The sequence below is a fragment of the Mustela lutreola genome, chromosome 1, assembly GCF_030435805.1.
Source record: "Mustela lutreola isolate mMusLut2 chromosome 1, mMusLut2.pri, whole genome shotgun sequence".
Taxonomy (NCBI): Eukaryota; Metazoa; Chordata; class Mammalia; order Carnivora; family Mustelidae; genus Mustela; species Mustela lutreola.
In genome coordinates, this window is record NC_081290.1 from 140,516,034 (window position 1) to 140,537,626 (window position 21,593).

Below are 21,593 nucleotides of genomic sequence, written 5' to 3' on the forward strand. Positions count from 1 at the left end.
GGCGCCCCGTGACAGCATAGTTTTTAAGTCACACAAATTTCCTCTTTAAGACAAACTGAGCAACTAAGTAGTGACACCCAAAACCCATGAACAGCTTATACCATAAGACTAGAATTTAAGCCATCCCCACAAACCCCAAACTGCAAATAAATAGCCTCAAGGCCTGCATGGCATCTGTGCAGAAGAAAGCAGAGGGAGGCAATGAGGCCTCTGACAGAGCTTTGAATAGGAGAACGGCACACTAGCCATTAGGTGTTCTCTCAGAACAGTTTGAGAGGGGACCTATGGGTGACTCATTTAGTTAAGCAGCTGCCTTGGGCTCAGGTCATGATCCCGGGGTCCTGGAATCAAGCCCCGCATCAGGCTCCCTGCTCATGGAGTCTGTTTCTCCCTCTCCCTCTCCCTGCTGTGACAAATAAATAAATCAAATCTTAAACAAACAAACAAACAAAAAAACAGCTTGAGAAGCGCAGCTCTGACTTGGAAGGGGCTTGTCAGCTCAGTCTAAATCCCACGAATGCACGGAGTCCAGCCAGAGCCCCCTGCAGGCAAAGAGCGCCACACAGAGGACAAACTGTGCAATCACACAGAGCAAGACATGGACACCATGAAGAAGAAAGGAAGGTCTAGATAAAAGTGCTGGAGGGGAAGAGAGCCAGACAATCTCAGAAAGCAAATTACACACACACGTACAATCAAAAACCAAGAGGGAGCTCTTTGAAGATAGAAAAGCTACCCTGCCTGCCTCCTTCTAAAAGTTAAGAAAAACTAATTTTGCTTAAAAATAAACAACAGACGGGGGCTCCTGGGTGGCTCAGTGGGTTAAAGCCTCTGTCTTCAGCTCAGGTCATGATCTCAGGGTCCTGGGATGGAGCCCTGCGATGGGCTCTCTGCTCTGCGGGAAGCCTGCTTCCTCCTCTCTCTCTCTCTCTCTCGCTCTCTGCCTGCTTGTGCTCTCTGTCAAATATATAAATAAAATCTTTAAAAAAATAAACAATAGAAAAAAATCAATTCTATATAAAGTTTCTAAGGGAAAAAAGGGGAATAAATGCAGAAGGGCTATTCCACATTGTAAGCACACCAGAAAAAAAAATCCACCAAAAAAGATCATAACTAGAACTTCCTCTTGCAAGATGAGCTAAAAGCCATTAAGAAAATGATAAGGTGGGGAGCCTGGGTGGCTCAGTGGGTTGAGCCTCTGCCTTCTACTCAGGTCATGATCTCAAGGTCCTGGGATGGAGTCTTTCACCGGGCTCTCTGCTCAGCAGGAAGCCTGCTTTCCCTGCCCACTCTTGGCCTACCTCTCTGCCTGCTTGCGATCCCTGTCTGTCAAATAAATAAATAAAATATTTTTTTAAAAAAGAAAGAAAGAAAAAACAATAGGGGACCTGAGTGGTGCACCCAGTTAAGCTTCTGACTCCCAGTTTCTTAGCTCAGGTCATGATCTCAGGTTCATGAGATTGAGTCCACATAGGACTCTGAACTCAGCCAAGTGTCTGCTTCTCTCCCTGGCCCTGCTCCCATGCTCTCTCTCCAAAATAAGTAAATCTTAAAAAAAAAAAAAAAAATTAAAATGATGCAACTAGGGACACCTGGGTGGCTCAGCTGCCTTCAGCTCAGATCATGATCCCAGGGCCCTGGGATCAAGCTCCGCATCAGGCTCCCTGCTTAGTGGAGGGCCTGCTTCTCCCTCTCCCTCTTCTCTTCCCTACCCTCCCTGCTCCTGCTCTCTCTCTCTTTTTCACTTTCTTTCTCTCTCTCTCAAATAAATAAATAAAAAATAATCTTGGGGGGAAAAAAAGGAAAGGAAAGAAAATGATACAACTGAATAGCTCTTCCTTCAAGGGAGACATAGAAATGGGCAGTAAGCACAAGAAAAGATGCTCAACATCATTAGCCATAGAGGAAATGCAAATCAAAACCACACCCCCTGGGAGGGCTATAATCACAAAGACAAATAATAACAAGGGTTGGCAAGGGCATGGAGAAACTGGAAACCTCATACACAGCTGGTGGGATTGTAAAATGATGCGGCCACTTTGGAAAACAGCTTGGCAGTTCCTCAATAGAACATACAATTACTACAGGACTCAGAATTTCTACTTCTAAGTATTTACTCAAGAAAACTGAAAACCTAAGTCCACACAAGAACTTGTGCATAAGTGTTCATAATAGCTTTATTGGTAAGAGCCAAAAGGTAGAAACAATGTCAATGTCCATCAACTGCTGAAAGGATAAGCAAATAATGGTGTATCCATACAATGGGCTATTATTGGACCATAAGAAAGTAGGAAGTGTTGACACCTGCTACAACAGAATCTTGACAACACTATGCTAGGTGAAAAAGCCATACACAAAAGACAAAATATTTTTTGGCTTCATTTGTATGAAATAGCCAGAATAGGGAAATCTATGGAGCAGAAAGTATTCTGTGGTTGCCTTAGCATTTGAGGGGAAATGAAAAGTAGCTGCTAGTGGGCACAGAGCTTTTTTTGGGGGGTGGCAAAATGTTCTAACACTGTGATGATGGTTGCACATTTCCATGAATATACTACAAAGCACTGAACTGTACAATAAATGAATTGTAGGACATGAGAATTTTATCTCAAAAAGCTCTTGCTGAAGAGAAGAAAATTATAAAAGACATAAAAGGGCAATGTAAACCAGAATCAAACAAACTCAGAAATGAGGTTATAGAATTCAGAATTAGAAATTTTAAAAAAATCATCTCAGAAGTGAGGACTAAACTAGAGGACTGAAGAACAGATTGAGCAATAACAATAGAAAATGCTTTAGAAAGAGAAGGTGAAAAGGAAGATATTTTAAAAAATATCTTTCATTTAAAGAAATGAAAGAGACGGGGGTGCCTGGGTGGCTCAGTCATTAAGCGTTTGCCTTTGGCTCAGTTCATGATCCCAGGGTCCTGGGATCAAGCCCCCCATGGAACACCCTGCTAAATGGGAAGTCTGCCTCTCCCTCTCCCTCTCCCACTCCTCCTGCTTATGTTCCCTCTCTCACTGTGTCTCTCTCTGTCAAATAAATAAATAAAATCTTTTAAAAAAAAAAAAAGGGGGGGAATGAAAGAGACCTTAAAAATTCAGGAGAAAGTGACAAGTATTGGAAACAAAGAAGATCCAACATATGGAGAGTATGAGTTTCTAAAAAAAATTCCAAACAAGAGAAAGGAGCAAAAACAGAAAACCATAATTTGAAAAAGACTTCCCTGCAGTAAAAAAGATTAAGACTACATAATGAAAGACCATAACACATATCTGGAATATGGACTCCAAACAACCAACACCAAGATCTATTCTAGTAAAAATAATGGGCTTAAAAAGAAAAAAATCCTTTTCTGTCTATGCTGTCTTTCTTAGGAAGAAAACCAGACTTTCATCACAAGAAATTGGAATAAAATAATATATTTAAGACACTCAAGGAAGGAAAACGTGAACAAAGATTTTATAGCTTACAAAACTGACTATTAGATAAAAGGTACAAACAAACAGTTATCAACATGCCGGGATTCAGGAATATTGAGCCTTTGCTGAGGAATCGACTAGAGAATGAGTCTCGGAAAATCAAAACGATTAGAGATACATTGAGATATGGACTGATGGGTCACTTTAGACCTATATAGATTACTTGTAGAACTAAACGTGGGTTAAAAGGAGAGAATATCATATGTTAAAGTTGTATGTGCAGATAGTGTAGACATAGAAAAAGTATAAAAAGTAAATGAAGGAGAAAGGAAAGAGCAAACATTTTCAGGCTATTCTCAACAATCTTATTGGTGATAGTAGTAAGGTTATGCTGAGACTGTCGTATATGTTAATATGGGCTAAAGTACATGACTAATTACAGGCTCTACTAATTCTGTCATCCCTTCAGAACCAAGATTGTTCGGGTGCAAGGAGATCCAGCATAACAGATAAGAAGTTAAATAAAAAAAACTTTTTGAAGGATGCCTGGGTGGCTCAGTTGGTTAAGCATCTGCCTTTGCTTGGGTCATGATCTCAGGGTATTGGGATCAAGCCTGGCTTCTCCCTCTCCCTTTGCCCCTCCCCCTGCTTGTGTGCTCTCTCTCTCTCCCTCTCTCCCTCTCTCTCATGCTCTCTCAAATAAATAAAATCTTTTAAAAAAGCAAAAGCAAAAACAAAACCTTTAAGTCCTGAAATCAATCAGAAATATCAGAATGAATTCATGAAGTGATCTCTCTATCTGTCTATCAGTCTTTCAAAAGAGGCCTGGGAAACAGTCACCCAATCCAGTTGTGAAAAACAATTTTTAGATTGTGGCTTGAAATGCCATTTTCCACTAAAAAATCCCCAGGGTTTCTTGGAGGACTGATGGAATCCTGGTACAGTTTGAGCCTAGATCATCTTGCCATTTCAAATAAAAGTAAACTAGCAAAGACTAAAGGACTCAGAATCCAACCAAGCTGGGGTGGTCAACCAGAGTCACAGATACGTGACCTTTCTGCTCTTTCTGACATGGTGGTGTCTGGGTGGTAGGATTTCTCATAAGCTCAGGGCTCCAAGAGCATGTATTCTAGAAAACCTTGTATGACATGTGCATTGAAGTCACAAATTGTCATTTTTATGCACTGTGTTGTTTGAAGTGGTCATATGCCCTCCCAGGCTCAAAAGGGGGAAGCAAAGATTCCACTTCTTAAATGCAAGTGCCAGACTTTGGAGCTTTGTTTTAAAACCACCACAAGGGGGCACCTGGGTGACTCAGTCAGTTAAATGTCTGCCTTCAGCTCAGGTCAGGATAGAATCCTGGGATCCACCCCCACATCCGGCTCCCTGCTCAGCCTGGAGTCTGCTTCTCCCTCTCCCTCTGTGATCCCTCTTGCTCTCACTCTCTCTCAGATAAATAAATAAAAATCTTAAAAATAAATAAATTAAATAAAACCACCACAAGAACGAATTCATTTTCTTGAAAACTGGTTAATTAAAGCAAAGGAAATTAAGGTTTTTCCAAGTGAACTGTGCCACTGAGAAATCAAATACAGTATGAAGGGATGCAACCCTTTATAAAAATATTCCAAATAAGAAATGAAAAATAAATGGTGAAATTAGAATATCAGTGTTTCAGAGACCCCAGGGAATTAATGGATCTTGACATTGAGCATTAACAGCTCATATCACCACAACATGTCAAGAAGTAATGACCTGCCTCCTGAGGAAAGAATACACCGCCACATTCAGTCCTGCTGAAGGGATCTACAGTGAGTCTAATCCAGCGTCTGGCTCCAGCTCCCCATTTGCAGGACATACAACAGACAAGGAAACATACTGGATTGCACCATGGATATACAGTTGGCAAAATAAGAGACTCTGAGGGGCTCTACATGTCAAGGACCCCCAGGTTCTTCAACAGATAAACTAAAAAGGAAAGAAAGGAATGGAGGGGAGCCTATAGATTAAAATAAACTTAAAAAATAGAAAATTGTAGGGGCACCTCGGTGGCTCAGTTGTTAAGCATCTGCCTTTGGCTCAGGTCATGATCTCAGGGTCCTGGGATCAAGCCCCATGTCGGGCTCCTTGCTTCTCTCCTTCTGCCTGCGGTTCCACCTACTTGCACTCTCTTTCTTTGTCAAATAAATAAATACAATCTTTAAAAAAAAAGAAAGAAAGAAAATTGTAAAGATAAGAGGAGGGGGTTGCTCAAATTAAACTAGTGTGGAGGGGGGTGCCTGGATGGCTCAGTGGGTTAAAGCCTCTGCCTTAGGCTCAGGTCATGATCCCAGGGTCCCAGGATCGAGCCCTGCATGGGGCTCTCTGCTCAGCAAGGAGCTTGCTTTCCCCCTCTCTCTGCCTGCCTCTCTGCCTACTTGTGATCTGTCTGTCAAATAAATAAATAAAATCTTAAAAACAATAAAATAAAACATATGAAGTGACTATTACAAAATGTTAAAATGTGTTTGCTATTAGTATTTGGCAGGTGGGTATCTCTCAGATTATTTTTGTGTGTGTTTAAACATTTTTTTGAGGTGTCCCTAGGAAAGAGTCATGGCCAGACTGACTCACTCACTCCATGAACTGTAGGAAACTGAAGCTAGAAGACCCTCCAAGTCCATCTGTTTGGCTCCCTCATTTTCAAAGACAGAAAAAATAGGAGGGCTAATGTGGGTTTTAAATGGAAAGGTTTCTGCATATTTTCTGACACAGATTTTGCACATGATAGATGATTAGCAAACACCTGTGACGTCGATGGGAGATGCCTCCCAAGTGTTTGTTTGTGGCTCACTGCGTTCATGTTATGCTTACTTACCAGGAGGTGTGTGGATTGAGGCCTGTGACTTCATGTCCTGTTCCTGCCCTGATTCCTACAAACAGTCTGTGCCAGTGGCTTTTAGATGAGAAGGGACAACTGTCCTCTGGAACTTAATAAAAATGCAGTTTCCTAGGCTCTACAGCCAAAGACACAGATTGGAGGGGGTAGGTGGTTAGTTGGGGGGAAGGCTGGTAGGGAGTCAGGACGGAGTTATTTTGAACACGTACTTCAAGATGTTGCTGATGTGAGTGGCTTGGAGAATTCACTTTGAGAACAACAGCTTCGGCAGCCTGCTTCCCCCTCTCTCTCTGCCTGCCTCTCTGCTTACTTGTGATCTCTGTTCTGTCAAATAAATAAATAAAATATTAAAAAAAAAAATAAACTAGTGTGGAGGTATGCACATGATAAGACCATGAAGAAGCAAGGGCGTTACTACGATAAAAATCAGCATAGTGGTTACTTCCTGCAGAAGGAAGAGAACTGAGCTGGGAAGAGGGGAACAGGGGGCTTTGGGGATGGGAAATTTTGGTGATAGGGGTATTCACCTTATAATGACTCATTAAGCTCTGCATTTGCTTTGGGGTAGCTAACACTTATTGAATGCTTACGAAATGCAAGGCACAGGGCTCAGCACCTAACGAATTATCTCATTTAATTCCTGCCATTATCACCACTACGATCCCTGAGTCTCTTATGAGGAAACTGAGGTTTGTGAAAGCTAAATAACGTATCCAAAGTTATTTGTCCAAGGTTATTCAGTTAGTAAGTGGTAAACCTGAAATTTGCTGATGATCCACAAACTGAAAATTCCCCCGAGTAAGGTTAAGGGAAGAACAAGGCCATGAGGATTCTAGTCTCCCCTCCTTTGCTGAGTGAAAAAAGCAAATAAAGGAGTATTCGCTCTTCAACGTTTATTATGGAGAGATTCATTTTTGGTAAACAGCACTTTAGGGAGTGGAGGATATTGTCCTAAGTATTTTGAGATAAATACTGACAATAATTTGATTTGGGATTTGCAAAAAAAAAATTTAAAAATTATCTCATTATAGTGATTTTAAAGATCCAGCTATCCTTACTGAAAAAAAAGTCCTACATGCTCTTCATATTGTTTCTAATCTTTAAAAAGGAAGGAGTTTTAAATCATACATTTAAAAATAATTTAGGGGCGCCTGGGTGGCTCAGTGGGTTAAAGCCTCTGCTTTCGGCTCAGGTCATGATCTCAGGGTTCTGGGATAGAGCCCTACATCGGGCTCTCTGCTCAGCAGGGAGTCTGCTTCCTCCTCTCTCTCTGCCTGCCTCTCTGCCTGCCTCTTTGCCTACTTGTGATCTCTATCTGTCAAATAAATAAATAAAATCTTAAAAAAAATTTTTTTAATGAAATTTTGGCTATCAAGTGAGGTCATACCTTTGTAAGAAAAAGTATTAAAATAATTGATCTCTTTGTCTCTCCAAATCACTTCGAAAATTCCAAAGCAAGCTGTTACACCTATGAGGATAAATGGAGGCCTTTTAACGCATGAAACATATTATAATTTCTTTTGTGTTCTCTCCCAAGGAAATTGAAATACAGGTCCTGTTTGGTAACCAGCCCAATGCTTCCTGAATTTGTAATTAGTGAATTTTCCAGAAGAGGGCACTCATTCCCCAGGCTACTCAAAGGAGCCCCTTGCCAAAAGCTCTGTAGCAAAGAACAAAAGAGGCACATTCCACCCACAGAACTAAGAACAAAAGGGTAAATTTTTAAAAAGGAAAAAAAAAAACTCAGCATTTTTTGTTGTCTCCCATAATCTCCACAAACAGCCTATAACTTGACCACAACTTGTCATAGATGGGCCAAACATTGCATTAAAAATAAACTGGAAAGCAGCTGTTTTGTTTTGTATTTTAAAAGACATTGTTTGCTGTAATAATATCATCCTAGTAATGCCTATTTAATCAACAGTCAATTTTGCCAGAATTGTGTTTTCCCAGAATGAAACGCAGGCAGGCATTGCTGAATCCAAAGCCAATATATTTTAACGTGAATCATGTTTGGTGGGACAAAAGCCTATGTGCTCTGTTTTGTAAGATGGGGTCACTGGGCACTCACCCCCATCCTGTCCCGTGTCCCCACCCCCCCACCCCCGGCTTATCCCTGGCCTTGTTTGTTCCAGTGCGCTCCTGAAAACACATCTCATCCACACGAATAGCTTTACTCAAACCATTAGGCTTTTAAAAACTCAGAGCCCCATCCAACGGTCTGTTTTTAAGAAAACAGTAAATATTCCTCAGCAAACACGAAGATAGAAATACCTCGGAGCAAGCAATTCAAAGCAAACACACCAGTGGAACCCAATCCCTCCTCCCCCTTGTTTACTTACAGGTCTTTAAGCTCTTAATATTGACATGAGTTTCTTGGGTCTCCTGTGCATTTTCTTTCCTATAGCAAACAGTATAAAGAGGCAGGCTTTGCTGCTCCAGAAAGATGGGCTAATTGTCCCCCCAAGGACGAAAGCGTGAACAGTGCTGAAGAGTTATGTTATTGGGAGCAACAGGCAAGAAGGCTTGGTTAGCAGAGTAAGTTCTGCCGCATAGACTATGGCCGTGCATTTCAGAATCCTGGATAAAAAACGGGAGCGAGAGACAATCTGACGAACGCTGTAAGTGTTGGGGAAGGCTTTGGCTACAGCTTTTTCTTAGGATCTATTTGAAAGTTTTACACGAAACTTCAGCATGCCTTTCCGAAAAGTATTTTTAGAAGCAATTAGGTTAAAAGCTTCGAGCTCTTTGGGATTTTATCTATACGGATATCTCCTGGCCTAAGGGACCTTAAGGTATTGAATTAAGTGAGACTCCTCTTAAAAAGCAGGAGCTCCTATATATGGAGAAGGCAGCCGAACGTGGAGGGCACCAGCGGCTGCGACGCATTTGGAAAAGGCCAGGTGTGTCAGGTCGAGCGCTGCTGAGGCCCTGGGAGCTGTTTGTTTTAACAGGCGTCTTCCCTGCCTGGGCGGATTGGTCAGGAAGGGCCTGTGAGGTCTGGCTCTAGGGCTCAGGTGTTCCTGCCCCTCCCCCTTCCAGGAGGGGCATTCCTCCCCACCGTGGCTGGGCTTCCTATCTGGAGGGACTAGGAAACCAGCATGAGACTGGGCACCCCTGCTCCCTCCCCTCCCACCCCAGACCCAGCGCCACTCAGCCAGGGCTTACCCTTCCCCTATCGCATCCTGTGTCCTGGCTGTTTCCAACTTGGGCTCTACTTCCTGCTCATGGCCTGGGGCAGGAGATTTTATCCCCTCACCTTAAGGATACACAGCTTCAGGGTCGGCCTCGTTCTGAAGTCACATGTGAGGTGTGTGGTTATAACATGTAGATTGGGGGGGAAGGCCTGGTTGGTACAGTCCCTTTAGTGACCAACTCTTGGTTTTGGCTCAGTTCATGATCTTAGGGTGGTGAGATCGAGCCCCGGGTTTGCTCCACACTGAGTGGGGAGTCTGCTTGAGATTCTCTCTCTCCCTCTGCCCCTCCCCCTGCTCACACAGGCGCTCTCTGTCTCACTCAAAATAATAAATCTTTTTTTAAAAAAGGTACATTTTTTTCCTTCTGAGAGGATGAGACTTCGGTTTCCTTGGACTCTCAGAGGGATTTACAGCTCCCAAAGGGCCATGCAAACCACCCCAAAGGGATTGTGAATGAACTAAAGTCAGAGAAACAAACACGGACTGAGTGATAAGCCTGGCTATCAAGACATGGTTAACAGAGGTGCCAAAAAGAGCTGGCAGAGCCTCCCACAGTGTGTAGCCGACAAAGGGGTCTAGAGGGAAGCTAGTCCAAGTTCTTTATCTTCTAAATGAGGAAGCTGAGTTCAAAGTAATGGGTTGGGCATCAGGCCAGCACCTGGTCTGCTCGGTCTCAGAGCTCTTTCCATAATACCGTTCTTGTCATTCTCATCCTGGAAATTGTGGGAGGATGTGGCAGGAGAGAGATGACCTCGAATATCCTTGAAGTTGTTCTAGACTTCATAGGGTTTATTTAAGCAGTGTGGCCTCGGGAGCATGAATATGAGTCTTGATTCTGCCTCTTCTGCCTTTAGTAAAATTATCTCAGTCTGTGTGCCTCAGCTTTCTTATCTATAAAGTGGGAACAATAGTGGCACATACCATTTCAGATTTTGCTGTGAGGATTAAATGGGCAAATATATGATATATATTATATATACTAAATATAACATATATTACTTGGGCTTTGACACATATTAAACACTCATCCTCACCTATTGTTTACATTTTAACCAGCATTTATTGAGCACCTGTGATACTCAAAGCACTGTGCCAGCCACCAAAGATTTAAAGACGAAAGACCCAATTTATTCCCTCCAGACTGGAGTAGGATATGGGCAATCACAGTTAATTAAAATATTTCATGACAAGACCCTCAAGAGTGGTATGCCCAGTGCTCTTGGGCCAACCTTAGTAACTGGGAAGGGCAGTCATTAATGCCTGATGTCTTAAATTTTCCCCGAGATTCAAAATGCAAACTTGGGTAGGTGAAACAACAGTGTACTCTCTAGACGTACCTGCTGAGGGACCCTGGAAGGACCGAGAGTATGCTCTGTGCAAATGCAAATAGCAGCTGCTCTAGCTCCACTTGGGGCAGGGCTGCCAGAAACTGGCACTTGGCCAATTGGGATTGAAGGTAGGAGCAAAATTGAGCATGAGTGCAATGGGCTGGGAAGAGCTGCTTGAGGACCAAATATAGCAAATGGTGCCAGGATATCCTGGGATCTGGTTATGCCCCACAGTTAATGAGTCAGCCAGAGCAAAGACACAGGGAAATGGAGCTGGGTGAGGTGGAGCACAAGTCTAGGTTTACATCTATAGGGTGGCTATGTTCTGTGCTTCCTTTTTGAAGGCATCCAGCTGGGGCCCCAGCCTACCAATCCTGTGGTTTAACTAGAAGGCCCTCTGTATTAACGGAGCCAATAAGATGCATATACATTTTAAGAGATTTATTTTAACGAATTTGCTCATGCTACCGTGAAGTTTGCAAGTCTGAAATTTGTAGGACAGACTGATGGCCTGGAAACTCAGACGGGAGCTGATATCGCAGTCTTGAATCTGAAGGCTGGAAACTCAAGCAGAGTTTCTTTTTTTTTTTTTTTTTAATTGAAATTTTAAAATTAAAATACAATGTATTATTAGTCCCAGGGCTACAGGTCTGTGAATCACCAGTTTTACACACTTCACAGCACTCACCATAGCACATGCCCTCCCCAATGTCCATAACCCAACCACCCTCTCCCTACCCTGCTTCCCCCGGCAGCCCTTAGTTTGTTTTGTGAGATTAAGAGTCTCTTATGGTTTGTCTCCCTCCTGATCCCATCTTGTTTCATTTATTCTTTTCCTACCCCCTTAACCCCCCATGTTGCTTCTCTACTTCCTCATATCAGGGAGATCATATGATAGTTGTCTTTCTCTAAGCATAATACCTTCTAGTTCCATCCACGTCGTCGCAAATGGCAAGATTTCATTTCTTTTGATGGCTGCATTGTATTCCATTGTATGTATATACCATATCTTTTTTATCCATTCACCTGTTGATGGACATCTAGGTTTTTTCCATAGTTTGGCTACTGTGGACATTCAAGCAGAATTTCTATACTGCTATTTGGAGGAAAACTTCCATCCTCTTTGGGGGAACTCAGTCTTTTCTCTGAAGGCCTTCTACTGATCAAATGAGGCCCACCCACTTTAGGGAAGTTAGTCCACTTTTCTTTAAGTTTTCTGATTTAAATGTTAATCACATCTTCACAGCAATATCTAGACTGGTGTTTGACCAAACAACTGGGCACCGTTGGTACCAAGGCCTAGCTAGGTTGATACATAAAATTAACTGTCACACCCTTTGACTCTAACACTCACCAATGACTGTGGGGCCACATGAAGTTATGAGGGAAGGAGAGCCTTTAACATTTGAAATCCCAGGAAATGTGACTCTTCTTTTCCAACTCTCTGTTCACTCGTCACCTCCTCTGGGCAGGTGCTCCCTCCTTTGTGCCATGAGGTCTGGGTTCCTCTTTTATGACCAGCGCAACCACTAGCCCCTACAACCCCAGCAGTCTTGGGTTGTACGCCTGTGTTTATTCTTCCCACTGTCTCTCATCCTCGTACCCCTAGGGCATATTTTCATTGCACCTACTGGACACAATAGACACTTAGTAAATGTTGATTCAGTGATGAAGTTTCTGCTTTTGGAATCTCAGCCGACCCTCCACATCAGTGAAGCAGAGAATTCAAGTTCCCTGACAAACCTTGATGCCAAGGAAAGCCCAGCATCTGAGATGACAGATGGCCCTTATATTGATGTTAAACATTAAACTTATCAAAACACACATCGTGCCCAGTGATGAATACTACACTTCTATGTAATGTGCTAATAGAAACACATATTTTTCTTATTCACCATCAGATAGCAGCTCTGAGTCACTTCCTTGGGAGTGGGAGTTCAAATGAAGGATCTTGACATGAATGAGGTTCCAGACTCGTCCTCTGGGCTTGCCTGTCGTTCTTCCCTTCCTCCTCTCCTAAAGCATTTCTTGGGTGCTGACTATGTGTCAGGAGTATGGTCCCAGCTCCTCAAAAAGTTCATGGGCTAGGGCTTAAGATGTCACTTTTATGGTCATAAAGAAATGCCAGATTTGCTTGATATTTTTTGCTAAGGGAACATAGTGAATCTTAGGTTAAATTGTCATCTTTCTTGACTTCTCTCTCTCTCTCTTTTTTTTTGTAAGATTTTATTTATTTATTTGATGGGAGAGAAAGAGTAGCAGGGAGAAGCAGATTGCTCCACTAAGCAAGGAGCCCAATGTAGGGCTCGATTCCAGGACCCCGGGATCATGACCCATGCCGAAGGCAGACACTTGACCCACTGAGTCACCCAGGGGTCGCATGACCTTGTCTTCAAATCTGACACACAGTCGAAGCTTTGGGCATTGTAAGCCACTGTGCAGTTCAAATTTTGTGCCATCTCTTCTCTAGCAGCATGTGATACATAAAAACACCCATGTATCGGGCTATAAATTTTGCTCCATGGCAAACTTAGACTAAAGGCAGTGGAGAAGACTCCCCCACCCCTTTCTCCTCCCTCTGACCAATACCTCAAAATCAAACTTGGGAAACAAAGGGGGAATAGAGAAATGTGTCCTTTGTAATTATCATACAATTGGAATAGAGTGGAATGCCACCCTATTGCCAACTAGAAAAAGAAATGTTCAATGTGCCTCAAAATACCAGAAACTCTCTAGTTGTATCTTATATTCATATGTGCATCCGTGCACATATCAGCTAAGGATATGGCAGAGCCTAATTCCCAAACTGGGACAGGAGACGTGTCTGAGCATGCACAAGACAACAGGCTTGGCAGGGGCCCTAGAGGGCAGCTGCTCTCTGTACCCAGCAGCCCAGGTAAGGGCAAGGAAGCTTATCTCTGGCCTGAGCAGTTTTTTAAAAAGTCTCACGAGAAATCAAAATCCCAAGCTTGTGTCCAGTGGGTGTGAGGTCCAAATTCACACTATCTGCAAGATGAGGGAATAACAAGTTAAAAAATTAGTATAAAAACTATTCCTTAGGGCACCTGGGTGGCTCAGTCATTGAGCGTCTGTCTTCAACTCAGGTCATGGTCTCAGGGTCCAGCATAGGGCTCTCTGCTCAGCGAGGAGCCTGCTTCTCCCTCTCTCTCTGCCTGCCTCTCTGCCTACTTGTGATCTCTCTCTCTGTCAAATAAATAAATAAAAATTTCAAAACAAAACAAACAAACAAAAACAAAAGAACTATTCCTGAACCAGCAAAATCCTAGGGCCCAGAGTAGAGGATGACATTTTTTTCCCAACTGTTTCCAAGTTCCATGTCACACACTGGGAGAAGATATTTGTAAAGCATAGAACCAATGAAATGTTTGAATCCAGATTTCTTTAATTCAGTAAGAAAAAGACAAGGGCACCTGGCTGGCTCAATTGGTGGAACATGAAACTCTTGATCTCGGGGTTGTGAGTTTGAGCCCCACATTGGGTATAAAGAGTACTTAAAAATAAAATCTTAAAAAAAAAAAAAAAAGACAAAACAACCCAATAGAAAAATTAGCAGAGTATGGAATTAGCAATCTACAGAAGAGGAAATATGTATGGCCATTAAAAAAGGGGAAAGAAAAAAAACCCAAGGCAACAAAAATTAACGTAAAAATGACAGCATTTCATACCTTATCGAATCAGCAAAAATGTTAAAGACTGTTAAAAAATATTGGCAAATGTGGATGGCTCAGTCAGTTAAGCATCAGTCTCTTGATTTCAGCTCGGGTCTTGATCTCAGGGTTGTGAGTTCAAGCTCTGCTGGACTCCACGCTGGGACTGGAGCCTACCTTTAAAAAAAATTGGCAGGCAGAAGGGGAAATTAGAAGCCTCTGTGGGACTGTAGGTGGCGCCACCACACGGAGAAACACTTTGTTGTGGTCGCAGTTGTGGGAAATGAAGTTGGAGAAGTGTCAGTGAGTAGGGGATGGCTAAATAAATCGTGACGATACTCACACATTGCAACACCATATGTAGCCTTAAATGGACAAAGTAGAGATACATGTATTAATATAGATATATTTGGAAATATTAATGAGAAACAAGAAAGGTATGAAAGGCTTTCTACCTAAAAAAGAGCAGAAATACCATACACTACAGTGACTATGTATGCTATATGGCATTTCTGTTATTTTCTTTCTTTTTCCATATATAGAGATATATAGTTTTATAACTAGTTTATATAAACTAGTTTATATAAATAGTTTATATAAATACATACATACATATATATATATAGGGTTTTTTTTTTTTACATATAGTTGTGTATTGTGTTTATATACACACTATACAGAAAATTATTCTTTCAAAATATAAAACCACAGATGGGGGACGCCTGGGTGGCTCAGTTGGTTGAGCAGCTCAGGTCCTGATATCAGGATCGTGGGCTCAAGCTCCGCAACAGGCTCCACACTCAGCAGGGAATCTGCTTGAGATTCTCTTTCTCCCTCTCCCTCTGCCCATCCCCCCACTCACATGCTCACGCGCATGCATGCTCACACTCAATAAAAAAAACAATTTTTTTTAAGACAAATGGAAAAATAAAATCGTTTTAAAATAAATAAATAAAAAAAACTCCAGGTGAAGGACACATACCAGCTTCAGGATTACTACTTTTGGGGAGGAAGGAAGGGAAAGAGATAAATGGTATGGCAGTGAGGACTCCATTGTATTAATAAAGATCTCTTTCTTTAAAAATAAAATGTATAAAGGGGGCTCTTGAGTGGCTCAGTGGGTAAAAGTCTCTGCCTTAGGCTCAGGTCATGATCCCAGGGTCCTGGAATCGAGCCCTGCATCAGGCTCTCTGCTCAGCAGGGAGCCTGCTTCCTCCTCTCTCTCTGCCTGCCTCTCTGCCTACTTGTGATCTGTCTGTCAAATAAATAAATAAAATCTTAAAAACAATAAAATAAAATGTACGAAGGAACTATTACAAAATGTTAAAATGTGTTCGATATTAGTATTTGGCAGGTGGGTATCTCTCAGATTATTTTTGTGTGTGTTTAAACATTTTTTTGAGGTGTCCCTAGGAAAGAGTCATGGCCAGACTGACTCACTCACTCCATGAACTGTAGGAAACTGAAGCTAGAAGACCCTCCAAGTCCATCTGTTTGGCTCCCTCATTTTCAAAGACAGAAAAAATAGGAGGGCTAATGTGGGTTTTAAATGGAAAGGTTTCTGCATATTTTCTGACACAGATTTTGCACATGATAGATGATTAGCAAACACCTGTGACGTCGATGGGAGATGCCTCCCAAGTGTTTGTTTGTGGCTCACTGCGTTCATGTTATGCTTACTTACCAGGAGGTGTGTGGATTGAGGCCTGTGACTTCATGTCCTGTTCCTGCCCTGATTCCTACAAACAGTCTGTGCCAGTGGCTTTTAGATGAGAAGGGACAACTGTCCTCTGGAACTTAATAAAAATGCAGTTTCCTAGGCTCTACAGCCAAAGACACAGATTGGAGGGGGTAGGTGGTTAGTTGGGGGGAAGGCTGGTAGGGAGTCAGTGACAGAGTTATTTTGAACACGTACTTCAAGATGTTGCTGATGTGAGTGGCTTGGAGAATTCACTTTGAGAACAATAGCTTCAGCATTTTGGCCCCCTTGGCTAAATACCTGCCTTGGTTTCCTTTCCTTTGAATAAAACAGGGGAAAAAGGAGGCCTGGCTTACCGCAGGTGAACATGAGACCTCAGAAACCAGGGCAAGGCTCATCACCCAGCCTCATGGAAAAAAAAAAAAAAAAAAAATCCTGGACTTGACGCCAAAATGAAAGTAGATTATTTATCTAGTTAGAAATGGAAGAGGCAAGTTTCCACTGTAAGTGCCAGGGGTGGCAAGCAGATGGTAAGGTAATGCTTGAACGAAAGGGGAGTCCAGTCCCTTCCCCCCGTTCTTGATGGGCAGAAGGAGAAAACAAGGAAGAATCCACTGAGAAAGTTCCTGCTGATTTACTCAACTGTGGACTCATGTCTTATCATGTATTCTTGTTTGCAAAGCACTCTCAGCCTTCTGATAAAAAAGAATGGAACAAAATATTGGCAACGTGTTCACTATTACTACATTGAAGGAGCGACCCAGCATGAATATTGACACCCCAAAAGCAGAACTGGCTAGCAAGTCAGACAAACAGATGGATGGGCAGTTGGCCAGCACTTCAGACTGACATAAACTAAACCTTATTCTACATGCTGCCCCACCACCTTCCAACTCACATTCCCAGAGTCCCAGAGTCCACAATAGAGTTGTAAGGGCTGGGGGGTGTGTCTGTTAAAAGGTGACAAGATCTGGGAAAGCCCGGAGCACCCATGCCATGGGTATCAGTCATCTCGGAGGCTGCCCAGGAGGTGACACATGATGAGTCTTGGGGGAGGCTGTTGCAGTGGCCCACATGCCTTTTCCCCATTCTCGTGAAAGCCAGACACAGGACCCACAGGACCCACACTCAGCTGGGCAGTTCCTTCTACTCAAGGTTTCGGACCTTGAGATAGTAAAGCAAAGAGTCAGGGATAAAAAGACCAGCTTTGAGACAGTGGCAATGATGGCAGCAAAGCAGGGACAATGTCCGGAGTCTGGTGTGGGCAGAATCTTCATAATCAGTTTCTAGAGCATGATTTTGGCTGAGTTCTGGCCTTGAGGCTTCCTTTATTCCCACAGATTTTCATTCATCTCAATGGCTCTGTGAGCCTCCCAGTATCTTTTCGGTACCTCGTATCTACCTGAATCAGCTGGAGTTGGTAACCATTGCTTACATCTAAGAACCTAGCTGATTCAATCAATGCCTCAGAGGAGGAAGGTTCCAGGTAAAGGAAACTACCTACTTAAAAAGAAGAAGAAAAAGTCCCTGTAATTCATTCCAGAGATGGTAAAGTCAGGAGCTTCAAAACCTCATTTATTATTAATGACAAATGTGTGTCCAAGATCTCTACACTTTAAAGAAATGGCACAAGCCATTTGACTCAGCATTTCCTGTTCTAGAACTTTATCTCCAGAAACACTCCCACAAGGATGATGCTAGTTGTTGGGCTTGAATGACAAGAAAGATGGTAGTACCATTTTCTGGAGCCTGATAAATAAACAGGTTGGGTGGAGAGGGTGGGAATCCAGGGCAACATTTGGGAAATGTTGTTTGAGATGCTCCTGTAGTATCTGAAGGAGATACCAAGCTGGTACTGAACTTGGTCTAGGAATTTGGAAGTCAGGGATATTCCAATCAAGGAATAAATTTGGAAGTCATCAGTAAATGGATGGTGTTTAGAGCCATGGTTGAAAACACCAAGGGAAAAGATTGAAAGAGAAGAATGAAAGGGCATACACAGAGATCAGGGGGAGACTGACTCGGTGAAGGAGACTGGTTAGAAGTGTCTTGTGTGCTAGGAGGAAAATGTAGAGGGTATTGATCAGGAAAAATGAGAGAGGGGAGTGATCCAAGGGAAGGGAGTAGGCATTTGTGTTGCACCTTGCAAGATGGTTACAATAGATAAAGTTGGATTTGACAACATGGCAGTCATTGATGACCTTGATGGGAGGAGTTTGAGGACAGTGATGGAGCTGGAAGCCAGACCGAGGGGGAACTGAAGAGTTAAGAATTGGTAATTAAGTAATTATGTGTTGTAGACAACTTGGTGGAAAAGTTTTGTTTTGAAGCAGAACAAAGTGGGAAGAAGCTAAGGGCCTGTGGGGTCAAGGAAACAGTATCATTTTTAATGGTGGCTGATTCTAGCCTATATTTGTATGTTAGTTGGAATGATCTAATAGAGAAGAAATTGTTGGTGTAACAGAAGGAGAGATAACTGGAGGAAGGAAGTTCTTTGTGAGGCTTCTGGGAGGGGCAGATGGTTGGGTGTCTGACTTCAGCTCAGGTCATGATCTCAGGGTCCTGAGATCAAACTCCGCATCAGACTCCATGCTCAGTGGGGATTCTGCTTCTCCCTCACCCTCTTCCCCAATCCCCACTCATACTGGCTCTCTCACTATCACTCAAATAAATAAATAAAATCTTTAAACAAACAAAAAAAAGAAGTTCTTCTTCATTCAGCATTTAGCACTTACCACATGACAGGCACTATACTGGGTACCCACCATAGAGCACTGAGTGACCCAAATACGGTTGCCATTTTCATAAGCCTCCTTCTGGGGTGAGCTCAGGTGAAGGGATGGCTTTTGATAAGAGCAAGACAGGTATAGATGTAGGTATATTGTATGTTTGGGATGGGAAGAGAATTGAGTCCCCTCTGGTGGTGGTGCCTGCTTTCTCGGCAAAGCTAAGTGTTAAGCAGGTCATCAGTAAAATTAGGGGAGGAGGAGGTCATATGGGAGGTGTGAGGAGAGAGGAAAAGTATGACAGTGCTGCTTAGGGAAAGTAAACTCTTGAGAGAAATGAAGAGGGTAGCTCAGTGGTGCCCATGGAGGTCGGGGGCCATGAATTTAAAGTAAAACCGGTCATCCTGATCAGGTGATTATTTTTCCTGTCAAGGTCAGCTACTCAAGGGTAGGCAGGTAGAAGGTCAATGTTTGAATTAGTTAAGGTTGGGGCTTTGCCATAAAGGTGTGACTTAGAGAGGAGAGGAACATGGAAGTTGAGGAAGTCTGCCGGGGAGAGGTTGTAATCTAGGTATGTATGGAGGGCAGTGATGAGGGAGGGGGTTGTGGATAAGGCAAGGTCAGGAATGAGTCTGAACTCTTTGGGTGGGGTCCCAGAGCATGCAGGAGAGCTGGGAGCTAGGAGGTAGCGGTTGGAGAAGAGGGTATTTGAGGTGAATAGTTTAGAGGTGGTGGAGAAGCTTCTGGGACAAGGTCTATGGACTGTGATACTGGAGTAATTGAAGTGGGAACATGACAAGGCTGAATGGGAAGCCTCCAAAAGACAAGTTCATGCCCTGGAAACTGTGAGTATGACCTTGGAAAAGGTCTTTGCAGATGTAATTCACTTAAAGACCTTGGATTTTCTGAGGGGGCCCTGCATCCAACAAGTGTCCTTGTAACAGAGAGAAGAGGAGAAGACCTAGACACATAGGAAAACGCCATGTGAAGAGGTCAGAGTTACACAGTTACAAGCCAAGGAATGTCCAGTGCCAGGAGAAGCTAGAGGGGCAGGGAAGTCTTCTCCAGTAGAATCTGCAGAGGGACGGTGGCCTGGCAATACCTTGGTTCCGGACTTCTAGCCTCCAGAACTGTGAGAGAATAATTTTCTGTTATTTTCAGACAGCCGGTCTGTGGTATGTTTTTACAGGACATACCACAGAAACCCAGCAGTGGTGACTTTGGTGGGTTCCTCCACGTGGATACCGAAGTCATTGTAAATGAGGCAGGAGTCCGGGTGGAGGAGACATCCCTGAGCCAGAGCTGGAGTGTGCAGGGAAGGGCAGGAAGGATCGGAGGTTGGTGAAGAGCCATGGGGGAAAGCAGGCTGTGGGATAACCGGATAGCACATGCTTGAGGGGAGCTGTGGGTTTTAAAGAAAAGAGAAGAGAAATAATTTGGAAATGGCAACGGGGGAGGGCTTCCAAGGAAGTGATTCCGTGGGCGGGGGTAGTAAGGGGGGCAGTGTGGTGTCAGTCAACAGAGAAAGGGAGAGAGCACTCAGAGAAGGGGTTGGCAATGTGGAGTCTGCCAATCACAGCCGGGGGTGTTGGCAAGAGGAGACAAGGGGCCCATTTAGGGGACATGGAGGGCAGAACAGGAACAAGAGTCAGGGGACAGTTGCCAGGAGGCTTGGGGTTCTCATGGGACCAGTGGATAGGCTCTTGAGGCCTACACCAAGGCCTGCAGTCCCGAGAGGGAGGAGGACCACGGGTCAGGGTCTGTGCTTCCCAACACTCAGCTTGCTTGTCTGGGGCCTTGGGGGACAACTGCCTAGGATGGCTGCCTTGGCAGCATTGTCCCAGGCACACCTGTGCATGGCTGCCTGGGGCAAGGGGTGGTTGGGGGAGTGGGGGGTTGGTGGGGAGGGTGAGGCGTCCAACACGCAGCTGGCTTTCAATTCCCCACAGGCATTTCCTAAGGGCAGAGCTGAAGCATTTGAGCTTGTTTGTCTAGATTCATGGCCAGATTACCTCTCAAGATTTATCCGAATGCGTGTCTAACAATAAAGGGTCTGTTAAATAAATTATGATACATTCATACAATGGAATGTTATGCGACCTTACAAATAATGTGGTTGAAGAATATGGGGAAATATTCACAAAAAATAGTTAAGTGCAAAAAGCAGTTTACAGAATATAGACTATGATCCCAATTTGGCAAAACAGAGGTTTCTCTACAGGCGTAGATAGGCCTGGAAATGGAAATATTATAAATAACAGTCTGCTGAAAATAGAAGTATGGGAAATTTTTATTTTCTTCCTACTAGTCTGTATTTTCCAGAAAGGACAATGAATGTTTATCACTTTTGTGATCAGAGGGATAAATGAAAGAAAATCCGTTCTATTATACTTCTCCAGAAAAAAATCTTTTCTCCCCCTCTCTGAAAGGAACATTTGAAGAAACTTTTGAAATTACTTTGAAAAGTTCAGGGACTGATGGCTGCAAGTAAGAAACTAAATTATAAAAAAAAAATTTAAAAATTAAAATTAAAATTAAAAAAAGAAAATTCTCAGGGCTTCCTGTGGCTCACAGTAATTGGGACACTTCACCCCTTGAAGCTCTGTCCCTTAACTACCCCTTCAACACTGAAACAAAGTATCTGGAGTTGAAACAGCTGTTGTGGTCTGGATCTGTGA